This window comes from Dendropsophus ebraccatus, unplaced genomic scaffold, assembly GCF_027789765.1.
Source record: "Dendropsophus ebraccatus isolate aDenEbr1 unplaced genomic scaffold, aDenEbr1.pat pat_scaffold_672_ctg1, whole genome shotgun sequence".
Taxonomy (NCBI): Eukaryota; Metazoa; Chordata; class Amphibia; order Anura; family Hylidae; genus Dendropsophus; species Dendropsophus ebraccatus.
In genome coordinates, this window is record NW_027210271.1 from 1 (window position 1) to 14,119 (window position 14,119).

Consider the following 14,119-nt stretch of genomic DNA (forward strand, 5'->3'; position numbering starts at 1 on the left):
GTATATTCGAAAATTAAAAATTGAGAGATTTCACAAAAAATACAGCTAAGAGAGGCGTTAAAAGGGGTTATCCAGGAGAAGAAAACGCGCAGCTACTTCTTGCAAAAACAGCGTCTAACACCTGTTCCCAGGTGGGGTGTGGAATGGCAATTTCGGCCCCTGTCACTCCAAATGGAATTGGATGCAAAAACCACAAACAACTGAGGACAAGAAGAGTGTGCAGTTTCTTGAAGAAAGCGGCCATGTTTTTCTGAGCCTGGATAAGCCCTCTAAAGGGGGTATCCAGGATTAGAAAAAGATAAATACTTTCTTGCACAAACAGTACCACAACCCGTCCCAGGTGGGGTGTGGTATTAGAATTCAGCTCCATTCACTTAATGGAACTCAGCTGCAAAACCACACCCAAACCGAGGGCAGAGAGGTGCTGTTTTTGAAGAAAAAAGCCACGCTTTTCCAAGCCTGATAAGCACTTTATCATCCAAGAAAAAGTCTTAAAAAGCTCAAAAAACTGGTGGCAAAGAAACACAGGAAGGTTTTTTTTTGGAACGCACAGAGTAAATGGCTTCCCTGAGGAACAGTCGAGCACTACCGAGTGGCTTCACAATCTCAGGGGATTGAAAAAAAGAGCATTTTTTCTAAAATTACGGCAAGGGAGGCGTCAATGGGTAGGACAAGAGTCCGAGAGAGCTCAACAAGCTGTGGCAGCTAAGAAAAGGAGCAAAGGTTATGCGTAGCGGCGAGGAGCGTCGAGCGCGGATTCGCTAGCAACCCGGGAGGATTAAAGGTAAAACTTCCCTGACCGGGAATCGAACCCGGGCCGCGGCGGTGAGAGCGCCGAATCCTAGCCACTAGACCACCAGGGAGAAGACGTGGGGCTGGCGGCTAGCGTCAGCAGCTTGTCTGAGGAATGCCCTTGAAAAGTCAAGTCGAAAGGTGGTATATTCGAAAATAAAAATTGAGAGATTTCACAAAAAAACAGCAAGCAAGAGAGGCGTTAAAGGGGTTATCCAGGAGAAGAAAACGCGCAGCTACTTTCTTCTTGCAAAAACAGCGCACACCACCTGTTCCCAGGTGGGTGGAATGGCAATTCGGCTCCCTTCACTCCAATGGAAGTGGGATGCAAAACACAAACAAACTGAGGACAAGAAGAGTGGTGCAGTTTCTGGAAGAAAGCGGCCATGTTTTTCTGAGCTGGATAAGCCCTCTAAAGGGGTTATCCAGGATTAGAAAAAAGATAACTACTTTCTTGCACAAACAGTACCACACCCGTCCCAGGTGGGGTGTGGTATTAGAATTCAGCTCCATTCACTTCAATGGAACTCAGCTGCAAAACCACACCCAAACCGAGGGCAAGAGAGGTGCTGTTTTTTGAAGAAAGAAGCCACGCTTTTTCCAAGCCTGGATAAGCACTTTATCATCCAAGAAAAAGTCTTAAAAAGCTCAAAAAACTGGTGGCAAAGAAACACAGGAAGGTTTTTTGGAACGCACAGCGTAATGGCGAGGAACAGTCGAGCATCCGAGTGGCTTCACAATCTCAGGGGATTGAAAAAAAGAGCAAACGCGAAGCTTCCCTGACCGGGAATCAAACCCGGGCCGCGGCGGTGAGAGCGCCGAATCCTAGCCACTAGACCACCAGGGAGAAGTTGTGCTCGTTCTCCCCACTCCATGGGTGGACTGACTGAGAATGGTGTGGAAAAGCCAAGTCGAAAGGCGGTACACTAGTAAAAAAGGATGGCGGCTTTTCTAAAAATTACTGCAAAGGAGGCGTCAATGTGTAGGACAAGAGTCCGAGAGAGCTCAACAAGCTGTGGCAGCTAAGAAAAGGAGCAAAGGTTATGCGTAGCGGCGAGGAGCAGTCGAGCGTCGGAGTCGCTTAGCAACCCGGGAGGTTTAAAGGTAAAACTTCCCTGACCGGGAATCGAACCCGGGCCGCGGCGGTGAGAGCGCCGAATCCTAGCCACTAGACCACCAGGGAGAAGGACGTAGGGGCTGGCGGCTAGCGTCAGCAGCTTGTCTGAGAATGCCCTTGAAAAGTCAAGTCGAAAGGTGGTATATTCGAAAAATAAAAATTGAGAGATTTCACAAAAATACAGCAAGAGAGGCGTTAAAGGGGTTATCCAGGAGAAGAAAACGCGCAGCTACTTTCTTGCAAAAACAGCGTCACACCTGTTCCCAGGTGGGGTGTGGAATGGCAATTCGGCTCCCTTCACTCCAATGGAAGTGGGATGCAAAACCACAAACAAACTGAGGACAAGAAGAGTGGTGCAGTTTCTGGAAGAAAGCGGCCATGTTTTCTGAGCCTGGATAAGCCCTCTAAAGGGGTTATCCAGGATTAGAAAAAAGATAACTACTTGCTTGCACAAACAGTACCACACCCGTCCCCAGGTGGGGTGTGGTATTAGAATTCAGCTCCATTCACTTCAATGGAACTCAGCTGCAAAACCACACCCAAACCGAGGGCAAGAGAGGTGCTGTTTTTTGAAGAAAGAAGCCACGCTTTTCCAAGCCTGGATAAGCACTTTATCATCCAAGAAAAAGTCTTAAAAAGCTCAAAAAACTGGTGGCAAAGAAACACAGGAAGGTTTTTTGGAACGCACAGCGTAATGGCGAGGAAGAGTCGAGCATCCGAGTGGCTTCACAATCTCAGGGGATTGAAAAAAAGAGCAAACGCGAAGCTTCCCTGACCGGGAATCAAACCCGGGCCACGGCGGTGAGAGCGCCGAATCCTAGCCACTAGACCACCAGGGAGAAGTTGTGCTCATTCTCCCCACTCCATGGGTGGACTGATTGAGAATGGTGTGGAAAAGCCAAGTCGAAAGGCGGTACACTAGTAAAAAAGGATGGCGGCTTTTCTAAAAATTACGGCAAGGGAGGAGTCAATGTGTAGGACAAGAGTCCGAGAGAGCTCAACAAGCTGTGGCAGCTAAGAAAAGGAGCAAAGGTTATGCGTAGCGGCGAGGAGCAGTCGAGCGTCGGAGTCGCTTAGCAACCCGGGAGGATTAAAGGTAAAACTTCCCTGACCGGGAATCGAACCCGGGCCGCGGCGGTGAGAGCGCCGAATCCTAGCCACTAGACCACCAGGGAGAAGACGTGGGGGCTGGCGGCTAGGGTCAGCAGCTTGTCTGAGAATGCCCTTTAAAAGTCAAGTCGAAAGGTGGTATATTCGAAAATAAAAATTGAGAGATTTCACAAAAAATACAGCAAGAGAGGCGTTAAAGGGGTTATCCAGGAGAAGAAAACGCGCAGCTACTTTCTTGCAAAAACAGCGTCACACCTGTTCCCAGGTGGGGTGTGGAATGGCAATTCGGCTCCCTTCACTCCAATGGAAGTTGGATGCAAAACCACAAACAAACTGAGGACAAGAAGAGTGGTGCAGTTTCTGGAAGAAAGCGGCCATGTTTTTCTGAGCCTGGATAAGCCCTCTAAAGGGGTTATCCAGGATTAGAAAAAAGATAACTACTTTCTTGCACAAACAGTACCACACCCGTCCCCAGGTGGGGTGTGGTATTAGAATTCAGCTCCATTCACTTCAATGGAACTCAGCTGCAAAACCACACCCAAACCGAGGGCAAGAGAGGTGCTGTTTTTTGAAGAAAGAAGCCACGCTTTTCCAAGCCTGGATAAGCACTTTATCATCCAAGAAAAAGTCTTAAAAAGCTCAAAAAACTGGTGGCAAAGAACACAGGAAGGTTTTTTGGAACGCACAGCGTAAATGGCGAGGAACAGTCGAGCATCCGAGTGGCTTCACAATCTCAGGGGATTGAAAAAAAGAGCAAACGCGAAGCTTCCCTGACCGGGAATCGAACCCGGGCCGCGGCGGTGAGAGCGCCGAATCCTAGCCACTAGACCACCAGGGAGAAGACGTTGGGGTTGGCGGCTAGCGTCAGCAGCTTGTCTGAGAATGCCCTTGAAAAGTCAAGTCGAAAGGTGGTATATTCGAAAATAAAAATTGAGAGATTTCACAAAAAATTCAGCAAGAGAGGCGTTAAAGGGGTTATCCAGGAGAAGAAAACGCGCAGCTACTTTCTTGCAAAAACAGCGTCACACCTGTTCCCAGGTGGGGTGTGGAATGGCAATTCGGCTCCCTTCACTCCAATGGAAGTGGGATGCAAAACCACAAACAAACTGAGGACAAGAAGAGTGGTGCAGTTTCTGGAAGAAAGCGGCCATGTTTTTCTAAGCCTGGATAAGCCCTCTAAAGGGGTTATCCAGGATTAGAAAAAAGATAACTACTTTCTTGCACAAACAGTACCACACCCGTCCCCAGGTGGGGTGTGGTATTAGAATTCAGCTCCATTCACTTCAATGGAACTCAGCTGCAAAACCACACCCAAACCGAGGGCAAGAGAGGTGCTGTTTTTTGAAGAAAGAAGCCACGCTTTTCCAAGCCTGGATAAGCACTTTATCATCCAAGAAAAAGTCTTAAAAAGCTCAAAAAACTGGTGGCAAAGAAACACAGGAAGGTTTTTTGGAACGCACAGCGTAATGGCGAGGAACAGTCGAGCATCCGAGTGGCTTCACAATCTCAGGGGATTGAAAAAAAAGAGCATTTTTCTAAAATTTACGGCAAGGGAGGCGTCAATGTGTAGGACAAGAGTCCGAGAGAGCTCAACAAGCTGTGGCAGCTAAGAAAAGGAGCAAAGGTTATGCGTAGCGGCGAGGAGCAGTCGAGCGTCGGAGTCGCTTAGCAACCCGGGAGGATTAAAGGTAAAACTTCCTGACCGGGAATCGAACCCGGGCCGCGGCGGTGAGAGCGCCGAATCCTAGCCACTAGACCAACCAGGGAGAAGACGTGGGGGCTGGCGGCTAGCGTCAGCAGCTTGTCTGAGAATGCCCTTGAAAAGTCAAGTCGAAAGGTGGTATATTCGAAAATAAAAATTGAGAGATTTCACAAAAAATACAGCAAGAGAGGCGTTAAAGGGGTTATCCAGGAAAAGAAAAGAAAACGCGCAGCTACTTTCTTGCAAAAACAGCGTCACACCTGTTTCCCAGGTGGGGTGTGGAATGGCAATTCGGCTCCCTTCACTCCAATGGAAGTGGGATGCAAAACCACAAACAAACTGAGGACAAGAAGAGTGGTGCAGTTTCTGGAAGAAAGCGGCCATGTTTTTTCTGAGCCTGGATAAGCCCTCTAAAGGGGTTATCCAGGATTAGAAAAAAGATAACTACTTTCTTGCACAAACAGTACCACACCCGTCCCCAGGTGGGGTGTGGTATTAGAATTCAGCTCCATTCACTTCAATGAACTCAGCTGCAAAACCACACCCAAACCGAGGGCAAGAGAGGTGCTGTTTTTTGAAGAAAGAAGCCACGCTTTTCCAAGCCTGGATAAGCACTTTATCATCCAAGAAAAAGTCTTAAAAAAGCTCAAAAAACTGGTGGCAAAGAAACACAGGAAGGTTTTTTGGAACGCACAGCGTAATGGCGAGGAACAGTCGAGCATCCGAGTGGCTTCACAATCTCAGGGGATTGAAAAAAAGAGCATTTTTCTAAAATTTACGGCAAGGGAGGCGTCAATGTGTAGGACAAGAGTCCGAGAGAGCTCAACAAGCTGTGGCAGCTAAGAAAAGGAGCAAAGGTTATGCGTAGCGGCGAGGAGCAGTCGAGCGTCGGAGTCGCTTAGCAAACCCGGGAGGATTAAAGGTAAAACTTCCCTGACCGGGAATCGAACCCGGGCCGCGGCGGTGAGAGCGCCGAATCCTAGCCACTAGACCACCAGGGAGAAGACGTGGGGGTTGGCGGCTAGCGTCAGCAGCTTGTCTGAGAATGCCCTTGAAAAGTCAAGTCGAAAGGTGGTATATTCGAAAATAAAAATTGAGAGATTTCACAAAAAATACAGCAAGAGAGGCGTTAAAGGGGTTATCCAGGAGAAGAAAACGCGCAGCTACTTTCTTGCAAAAACAGCGTCACACCTGTTCCCAGGTGGGGTGTGGAATGGCAATTCGGCTCCCTTCACTCCAATGGAAGTGGGATGCAAAACCCAAACAAACTGAGGACAAGAAGAGTGGTGCAGTTTCTGGAAGAAAGCGGCCATGTTTTTCTGAGCCTGGATAAGCCCTCTAAAGGGGTTATCCAGGATTAGAAAAAAGATAAACTACTTTCTTGCACAAACAGTACCACACCCGTCCCCAGGTGGGGTGTGGTATTAGAATTCAGCTCCATTCACTTCAATGGAACTCAGCTGCAAAACCACACCCAAACCGAGGGCAAGAGAGGTGCTGTTTTTGAAGAAAGAAGCCACGCTTTTCCAAGCCTGGATAAGCACTTTATCATCCAAGAAAAAGTCTTAAAAAGCTCAAAAAAACTGGTGGCAAAGAAACACAGGAAGGTTTTTTGGAACGCACAGCGTAATGGCGAGGAACAGTCGAGCATCCGAGTGGCTTCACAATCTCAGGGGATTGAAAAAAAGAGCAAACGCGAAGCTTCCCTGACCGGGAATCGAACCCCGGGCCGCGGCGGTGAGAGCGCCGAATCCTAGCCACTAGACCACCAGGGAGAAGACGTGGCAGCTGGCGGCTAGCGTCAGCAGCTTGTCTGAGAATGCTCTTGAAAAGTCAAGTCGAAAGGTGGTATATTCGAAAATAAAAATTGAGAGATTTCACAAAAAATACAGCAAGAGAGGCGTTAAAGGGGTTATCCAGGAGAAGAAAACGCGCAGCTACTTTCTTGCAAAAACAGCGTCACACCTGTTCCCAGGTGGGGTGTAGAATGGCAATTCGGCTCCCTCCACTCCAATGGAAGTGGGATGCAAAACCACAAACAAACTGAGGACAAGAAGAGTGGTGCAGTTTCTGGAAGAAGCGGCCATGTTTTTCTGAGCCTGGATAAGCCCTCTAAAGGGGTTATCCAGGATTAGAAAAAAGATAACTACTTTCTTGCACAAACAGTACCACACCCGTCCCCAGGTGGGGTGTGGTATTAGAATTCAGCTCCATTCACTTCAATGGAACTCAGCTGCAAAACCACACCAAACCGAGGGCAAGAGAGGTGCTGTTTTTTGAAGAAAGAAGCCACGCTTTTCCAAGCCTGGATAAGCACTTTATCATCCAAGAAAAAGTCTTAAAAAGCTCAAAAAACTGGTGGCAAAGAAACACAGGAAGGTTTTTTGGAACGCACAGCGTAATGGCGAGGAACAGTCGAGCATCCGAGTGGCTTCACAATCTCAGGGGATTGAAAAAAAAGAGCAAAACGCGAAGCTTCCCTGACCCGGGGAATCGAACCCGGGCCGCGGCGGTGAGAGCGCCGAATCCTAGCCACTAGACCACCAGGGAGAAGACGTGGCGGCTGGCGGCTAGCGTCAGCAGCTTGTCTGAGAATGCTCTTGAAAAGTCAAGTCGAAAGGTGGTATATTCGAAAATAAAAATTGAGAGATTTCACAAAAAATACAGCAAGAGAGGCGTTAAAGGGGTTATCCAGGAGAAGAAAACGCGCAGCTACTTTCTTGCAAAAAACAGCGTCACACCTGTTCCAGGTGGGGTGTGGAATGGCAATTCGGCTCCCTCCACTCCAATGGAAGTGGGATGCAAAACCACAAACAAACTGAGGACAAGAAGAGTGGTGCAGTTTCTGGAAGAAAGCGGCCATGTTTTTCTGAGCCTGGATAAGCCCTCTAAAGGGGTTATCCAGGATTAGAAAAAAGATAACTACTTTCTTGCACAAACAGTACCACACCCGTCCCCAGGTGGGGTGTGGTATTAGAATTCAGCTCCATTCACTTCAATGGAACTCAGCTGCAAAACCACACCCAAACCGAGGGCAAGAGAGGTGCTGTTTTTTGAAGAAAGAAGCCACGCTTTTCCAAGCCTGGATAAGCACTTTATCATCCAAGAAAAAGTCTTAAAAAGCTCAAAAAACTGGTGGCAAAGAAACACAGGAAGGTTTTTTGGAACGCACAGCGTAATGGCGAGGAACAGTCGAGCATCCGAGTGGCTTCACAATCTCAGGGGATTGAAAAAAAGAGCAAAACGCGAAGCTTCCCTGACCGGGAATCGAACCCGGGCCGCGGCGGTGAGAGCGCCGAATCCTAGCCACTAGACCACCAGGGAGAAGACGTGGCAGCTGGCGGCTAGCGTCAGCAGCTTGTCTGAGAATGCTCTTGAAAAGTCAAGTCGAAAGGTGGTATATTCGAAAATAAAAATTGAGAGATTTCACAAAAAATACAGCAAGAGAGGCGTTAAAGGGGTTATCCAGGAGAAGAAAACGCGCAGCTACTTTCTTGCAAAAACAGCGTCACACCTGTTCCCAGGTGGGGTGTGGAATGGCAATTCGGCTCCCTTCACTCCAATGGAAGTGGGATGCAAAACCACAAACAAACTGAGGACAAGAAGAGTGGTGCAGTTTCTGGAAGAAAGCGGCCATGTTTTTCTGAGCCTGGATAAGCCCTCTAAAGGGGTTATCCAGGATTAGAAAAAAGATAACTACTTTCTTGCACAAACAGTACCACACCCGTCCCCAGGTGGGGTGTGGTATTAGAATTCAGCTCCATTCACTTCAATGGAACTCAGCTGCAAAACCACACCCAAACCGAGGGCAAGAGAGGTGCTGTTTTTTGAAGAAAGAAGCCACGCTTTTCCAAGCCTGGATAAGCACTTTATCATCCAAGAAAAAGTCTTAAAAAGCTCAAAAAACTGGTGGCAAAGAAACACAGGAAGGTTTTTTTGGAACGCACAGCGTAATGGCGAGGAACAGTCGAGCATCCGAGTGGCTTCACAATCTCAGGGGATTGAAAAAAAGAGCAAACGCGAAGCTTCCCTGACCGGGAATCGAACCCAGGGCCGCGGCGGTGAGAGCGCCGAATCCTAGCCACTAGACCACCAGGGAGAAGACGTGGCGGCTGGCGGCTAGCGTCAGCAGCTTGTCTGAGAATGCTCTTGAAAAGTCAAGTCGAAAGGTGGTATATTCCGAAAATAAAAATTGAGGGATTTCACAAAAAAATACAGCAAGAGAGGCGTTAAAGGGGTTATCCAGGAGAAGAAAACGCGCAGCTACTTTCTTGCAAAAACAGCGTCACACCTGTTCCCAGGTGGGGTGTGGAATGGCAATTCGGCTCCCTCCACTCCAATGGAAGTGGGATGCAAAACCACAAACAAACTGAGGACAAGAAGAGTGGTGCAGTTTCTGGAAGAAAGCGGCCATGTTTTTCTGAGCCTGGATAAGCCCTCTAAAGGGGTTATCCAGGATTAGAAAAAAGATAACTACTTTCTTGCACAAACAGTACCACACCCGTCCCCAGGTGGGGTGTGGTATTAGAATTCAGCTCCATTCACTTCAATGGAACTCAGCTGCAAAACCACACCCAAACCGAGGGCAAGAGAGGTGCTGTTTTTTGAAGAAAGAAGCCACGCTTTTCCAAGCCTGGATAAGCACTTTATCATCCAAGAAAAAGTCTTAAAAAGCTCAAAAAACTGGTGGCAAAGAAACACAGGAAGGTTTTTTGGAACGCACAGCGTAATGGCGAGGAACAGTCGAGCATCCGAGTGGCTTCACAATCTCAGGGGATTGAAAAAAAGAGCATTTTTCTAAAATTTACGGCAAGGGAGGCGTCAATGTGTAGGACAAGAGTCCGAGAGAGCTCAACAAGCTGTGGCAGCTAAGAAAAGGAGCAAAGGTTATGCGTAGCGGCGAGGAGCAGTCGAGCGTCGGAGTCGCTTAGCAACCCGGGAGGATTAAAGGTAAAACTTCCCTGACCGGGAATCGAACCCGGGCCGCGGCGGTGAGAGCGCCGAATCCTAGCCACTAGACCACCAGGGAGAAGACGTGGGGGCGGGCGGCTAGCGTCAGCAGCTTGTCTGAGAATACCCTTGAAAAGTCAAGTCGAAAGGTGGTATATTCGAAAATAAAAATTGAGAGATTTCACAAAAAATACAGCAAGAGAGGCGTTAAAGGGGTTATCCAGGAGAAGAAAACGCGCAGCTACTTTCTTGCAAAAACAGCGTCACACCTGTTCCCAGGTGGGGTGTGGAATGGCAATTCGGCTCCCTTCACTCCAATGGAAGTGGGATGCAAAACCACAAACAAACTGAGGACAAGAAGAGTGGTGCAGTTTCTGGAAGAAAGCGGCCATGTTTTTCTGAGCCTGGATAAGCCCTCTAAAGGGGTTATCCAGGATTAGAAAAAAGATAACTACTTTCTTGCACAAACAGTACCACACCCGTCCCCAGGTGGGGTGTGGTATTAGAATTCAGCTCCATTCACTTCAATGGAACTCAGCTGCAAAACCACACCCAAACCGAGGGCAAGAGAGGTGCTGTTTTTGAAGAAAGAAGCCACGCTTTTCCAAGCCTGGATAAGCACTTTATCATCCAAGAAAAAGTCTTAAAAAGCTCAAAAAACTGGTGGCAAAGAAACACAGGAAGGTTTTTTGGAACGCACAGCGTAATGGCGAGGACAGTCGAGCATCCGAGTGGCTTCACAATCTCAGGGGATTGAAAAAAGAGCATTTTTCTAAAATTTACGGCAAGGGAGGCGTCAATGTGTAGGACAAGAGTCCGAGAGAGCTCAACAAGCTGTGGCAGCTAAGAAAAGGAGCAAAGGTTTATGGGTAGCGGCGAGGAGCAGTCGAGCGTCGGAGTCGCTTAGCAACCCGGGAGGATTAAAGGTAAAACTTCCCTGACCGGGAATCGAACCCGGGCCGCGGCGGTGAGAGCGCCGAATCCTAGCCACTAGACCACCAGGGAGAAGACGTGGGGGCTGGCGGCTAGCGTCAGCAGCTTGTCTGAGAATGCCCTTGAAAAGTCAAGTCGAAAGGTGGTATATTCGAAAATAAAAATTGAGAGATTTCACAAAAAATACAGCAAGAGAGGCGTTAAAGGGGTTATCCAGGAAAAGAAAACGCGCAGCTACTTTCTTGCAAAAACAGCGTCACACCTGTTCCCAGGTGGGGTGTGGAATGGCAATTCGGCTCCCTTCACTCCAATGGAAGTGGGATGCAAAACCACAAACAAACTGAGGACAAGAAGAGTGGTGCAGTTTCTGGAAGAAAGCGGCCATGTTTTTCTGAGCCTGGATAAGCCCTCTAAAGGGGTTATCCAGGATTAGAAAAAAGATAACTACTTTCTTGCACAAACAGTACCACACCCGTCCCCAGGTGGGGTGTGGTATTAGAATTCAGCTCCATTCACTTCAATGGAACTCAGCTGCAAAACCACACCCAAACCGAGGGCAAGAGAGGTGCTGTTTTTTGAAGAAAGAAGCCACGCTTTTCCAAGCCTGGATAAGCACTTTATCATCCAAGAAAAAGTCTTAAAAAGCTCAAAAAACTGGTGGCAAAGAAACACAGGAAGGTTTTTTGGAACGCACAGCGTAATGGCGAGGAACAGTCGAGCATCCGAGTGGCTTCACAATCTCAGGGGATTGAAAAAAAGAGCAAGCATGAAGCTTCCCTGACCGGGAATCGAACCCGGGCCGCGGCGGTGAGAGCGCCGAATCCTAGCCACTAGACCACCAGGGAGAAGACGTGGGGCTGGCGGCTAGCGTCAGCAGCTTGTCTGAGAATGCCCTTGAAAAGTCAAGTCGAAAGGTGGTATATTCGAAAATAAAAATTGAGAGATTTCACAAAAAATACAGCAAGAGAGGCGTTAAAGGGGTTATCCAGGAGAAGAAAACGCGCAGCTACTTTCTTGCAAAAACAGCGTCACACCTGTTCCCAGGTGGGGTGTGGAATGGCAATTCGGCTCCCTTCACTCCAATGGAAGTGGGATGCAAAACCACAAACAAACTGAGGACAAGAAGAGTGGTGCAGTTTCTGGAAGAAAGCGGCCATGTTTTTCTGAGCCTGGATAAGCCCTCTAAAGGGGTTATCCAGGATTAGAAAAAAGATAACTACTTTCTTGCACAAACAGTACCACACCCGTCCCCAGGTGGGGTGTGGTATTAGAATTCAGCTCCATTCACTTCAATGGAACTCAGCTGCAAAACCACACCCAAACCGAGGGCAAGAGAGGTGCTGTTTTTTGAAGAAAGAAGCCACGCTTTTCCAAGCCTGGATAAGCACTTTATCATCCAAGAAAAAGTCTTAAAAAGCTCAAAAAACTGGTGGCAAAGAAACACAGGAAGGTTTTTTGGAACGCACAGCGTAATGGCGAGGAACAGTCGAGCATCCGAGTGGCTTCACAATCTCAGGGGATTGAAAAAAAGAGCATTTTTCTAAAATTTACGGCAAGGGAGGCGTCAATGTGTAGGACAAGAGTCCGAGAGAGCTCAACAAGCTGTGGCAGCTAAGAAAAGGAGCAAAGGTTATGCGTATCGGCGAGGAGCAGTCGAGCGTCGGAGTCGCTTAGCAACCCGGGAGGATTAAAGGTAAAACTTCCCTGACCGGGAATCGAACCCGGACCGCGGCGGTGAGAGCGCCGAATCCTAGCCACTAGACCACCAGGGAGAAGACGTGGGGGCTGGCGGCTAGCGTCAGCAGCTTGTCTGAGAATGCCCTTGAAAAGTCAAGTCGAAAGGTGGTATATTCGAAAATAAAAATTGAGAGATTTCACAAAAAATACAGCAAGAGAGGCGTTAAAGGGGTTATCCAGGAGAAGAAAACGCGCAGCTACTTTCTTGCAAAAACAGCGTCACACCTGTTCCCAGGTGGGGTGTGGAATGGCAATTCGGCTCCCTTCACTCCAATGGAAGTGGGATGCAAAACCACAAACAAACTGAGGACAAGAAGAGTGGTGCAGTTTCTGGAAGAAAGCGGCCATGTTTTTCTGAGCCTGGATAAGCCCTCTAAAGGGGTTATCCAGGATTAGAAAAAAGATAACTACTTTCTTGCACAAACAGTACCACACCCGTCCCCAGGTGGGGTGTGGTATTAGAATTCAGCTCCATTCACTTCAATGGAACTCAGCTGCAAAACCACACCCAAACCGAGGGCAAGAGAGGTGCTGTTTTTTGAAGAAAGAAGCCACGCTTTTCCAAGCCTGGATAAGCACTTTATCATCCAAGAAAAAGTCTTAAAAAGCTCAAAAAACTGGTGGCAAAGAAACACAGGAAGGTTTTTTGGAACGCACAGCGTAATGGCGAGGAACAGTCGAGCATCCGAGTGGCTTCACAATCTCAGGGGATTGAAAAAAAGAGCAAACGCGAAGCTTCCCTGACCGGGAATCGAACCCGGGCCGCGGCGGTGAGAGCGCCGAATCCTAGCCACTAGACCACCAGGGAGAAGACGTGGCAGCTGGCGGCTAGCGTCAGCAGCTTGTCTGAGAATGCTCTTGAAAAGTCAAGTCGAAAGGTGGTATATTCGAAAATAAAAATTGAGAGATTTCACAAAAAATACAGCAAGAGAGGCGTTAAAGGGGTTATCCAGGAGAAGAAAACGCGCAGCTACTTTCTTGCAAAAACAGCGTCACACCTGTTCCCAGGTGGGGTGTGGAATGGCAATTCGGCTCCCTTCACTCCAATGGAAGTGGGATGCAAAACCACAAACAAACTGAGGACAAGAAGAGTGGTGCAGTTTCTGGAAGAAAGCGGCCATGTTTTTCTGAGCCTGGATAAGCCCTCTAAAGGGGTTATCCAGGATTAGAAAAAAGATAACTACTTTCTTGCACAAACAGTACCACACCCGTCCCCAGGTGGGGTGTGGTATTAGAATTCAGCTCCATTCACTTCAATGGAACTCAGCTGCAAAACCACACCCAAACCGAGGGCAAGAGAGGTGCTGTTTTTTGAAGAAAGAAGCCACGCTTTTCCAAGCCTGGATAAGCACTTTATCATCCAAGAAAAAGTCTTAAAAAGCTCAAAAAACTGGTGGCAAAGAAACACAGGAAGGTTTTTTGGAACGCACAGCGTAATGGCGAGGAACAGTCGAGCATCCGAGTGGCTTCACAATCTCAGGGGATTGAAAAAAAGAGCAAACGCGAAGCTTCCCTGACCGGGAATCGAACCCGGGCCGCGGCGGTGAGAGCGCCGAATCCTAGCCACTAGACCACCAGGGAGAAGACGTGACGGCTGGCGGCTAGCGTCAGCAGCTTGTCTGAGAATGCTCTTGAAAAGTCAAGTCGAAAGGTGGTATATTCGAAAATAAAAATTGAGGGATTTCACAAAAAATACAGCAAGAGAGGCGTTAAAGGGGTTATCCAGGAGAAGAAAACGCGCAGCTACTTTCTTGCAAAAACAGCGTCACACCTGTTCC

The 14,119-nt window shown here is 48.2% G+C and overlaps 16 non-coding genes across 16 annotated transcripts; all 16 read right to left on the reverse strand.

Moving 5' to 3' along the window:
• Positions 1-791: 791 nt before the first annotated feature.
• On the reverse strand, positions 792-863 carry TRNAE-CUC (transfer RNA glutamic acid (anticodon CUC)). The gene has a single exon. It is a non-coding gene; the product is annotated as a tRNA-Glu (tRNA).
• A 704-nt stretch (positions 864-1,567) lies between these two features.
• Positions 1,568-1,639, reverse strand: TRNAE-CUC (transfer RNA glutamic acid (anticodon CUC)). Its single transcript has one exon. It is a non-coding gene; the product is annotated as a tRNA-Glu (tRNA).
• Positions 1,640-1,903: 264 nt separating this feature from the next.
• Positions 1,904-1,975, reverse strand: TRNAE-CUC (transfer RNA glutamic acid (anticodon CUC)). Its single transcript has one exon. It is a non-coding gene; the product is annotated as a tRNA-Glu (tRNA).
• Positions 1,976-2,676: 701 nt separating this feature from the next.
• Positions 2,677-2,748, reverse strand: TRNAE-CUC (transfer RNA glutamic acid (anticodon CUC)). The gene has a single exon. It is a non-coding gene; the product is annotated as a tRNA-Glu (tRNA).
• A 264-nt stretch (positions 2,749-3,012) lies between these two features.
• Positions 3,013-3,084, reverse strand: TRNAE-CUC (transfer RNA glutamic acid (anticodon CUC)). Its single transcript has one exon. It is a non-coding gene; the product is annotated as a tRNA-Glu (tRNA).
• A 701-nt stretch (positions 3,085-3,785) lies between these two features.
• On the reverse strand, positions 3,786-3,857 carry TRNAE-CUC (transfer RNA glutamic acid (anticodon CUC)). Its single transcript has one exon. It is a non-coding gene; the product is annotated as a tRNA-Glu (tRNA).
• A 1,793-nt stretch (positions 3,858-5,650) lies between these two features.
• On the reverse strand, positions 5,651-5,722 carry TRNAE-CUC (transfer RNA glutamic acid (anticodon CUC)). The gene has a single exon. It is a non-coding gene; the product is annotated as a tRNA-Glu (tRNA).
• Positions 5,723-6,423: 701 nt separating this feature from the next.
• Positions 6,424-6,496, reverse strand: TRNAE-CUC (transfer RNA glutamic acid (anticodon CUC)). Its single transcript has one exon. It is a non-coding gene; the product is annotated as a tRNA-Glu (tRNA).
• A 1,477-nt stretch (positions 6,497-7,973) lies between these two features.
• TRNAE-CUC (transfer RNA glutamic acid (anticodon CUC)) lies at positions 7,974-8,045 on the reverse strand. The gene has a single exon. It is a non-coding gene; the product is annotated as a tRNA-Glu (tRNA).
• Positions 8,046-8,747: 702 nt separating this feature from the next.
• On the reverse strand, positions 8,748-8,820 carry TRNAE-CUC (transfer RNA glutamic acid (anticodon CUC)). The gene has a single exon. It is a non-coding gene; the product is annotated as a tRNA-Glu (tRNA).
• An 858-nt stretch (positions 8,821-9,678) lies between these two features.
• TRNAE-CUC (transfer RNA glutamic acid (anticodon CUC)) lies at positions 9,679-9,750 on the reverse strand. Its single transcript has one exon. It is a non-coding gene; the product is annotated as a tRNA-Glu (tRNA).
• An 854-nt stretch (positions 9,751-10,604) lies between these two features.
• Positions 10,605-10,676, reverse strand: TRNAE-CUC (transfer RNA glutamic acid (anticodon CUC)). Its single transcript has one exon. It is a non-coding gene; the product is annotated as a tRNA-Glu (tRNA).
• Positions 10,677-11,377: 701 nt separating this feature from the next.
• Positions 11,378-11,449, reverse strand: TRNAE-CUC (transfer RNA glutamic acid (anticodon CUC)). The gene has a single exon. It is a non-coding gene; the product is annotated as a tRNA-Glu (tRNA).
• An 855-nt stretch (positions 11,450-12,304) lies between these two features.
• TRNAE-CUC (transfer RNA glutamic acid (anticodon CUC)) lies at positions 12,305-12,376 on the reverse strand. The gene has a single exon. It is a non-coding gene; the product is annotated as a tRNA-Glu (tRNA).
• Positions 12,377-13,077: 701 nt separating this feature from the next.
• TRNAE-CUC (transfer RNA glutamic acid (anticodon CUC)) lies at positions 13,078-13,149 on the reverse strand. Its single transcript has one exon. It is a non-coding gene; the product is annotated as a tRNA-Glu (tRNA).
• A 701-nt stretch (positions 13,150-13,850) lies between these two features.
• On the reverse strand, positions 13,851-13,922 carry TRNAE-CUC (transfer RNA glutamic acid (anticodon CUC)). Its single transcript has one exon. It is a non-coding gene; the product is annotated as a tRNA-Glu (tRNA).
• Positions 13,923-14,119: the final 197 nt, after the last annotated feature.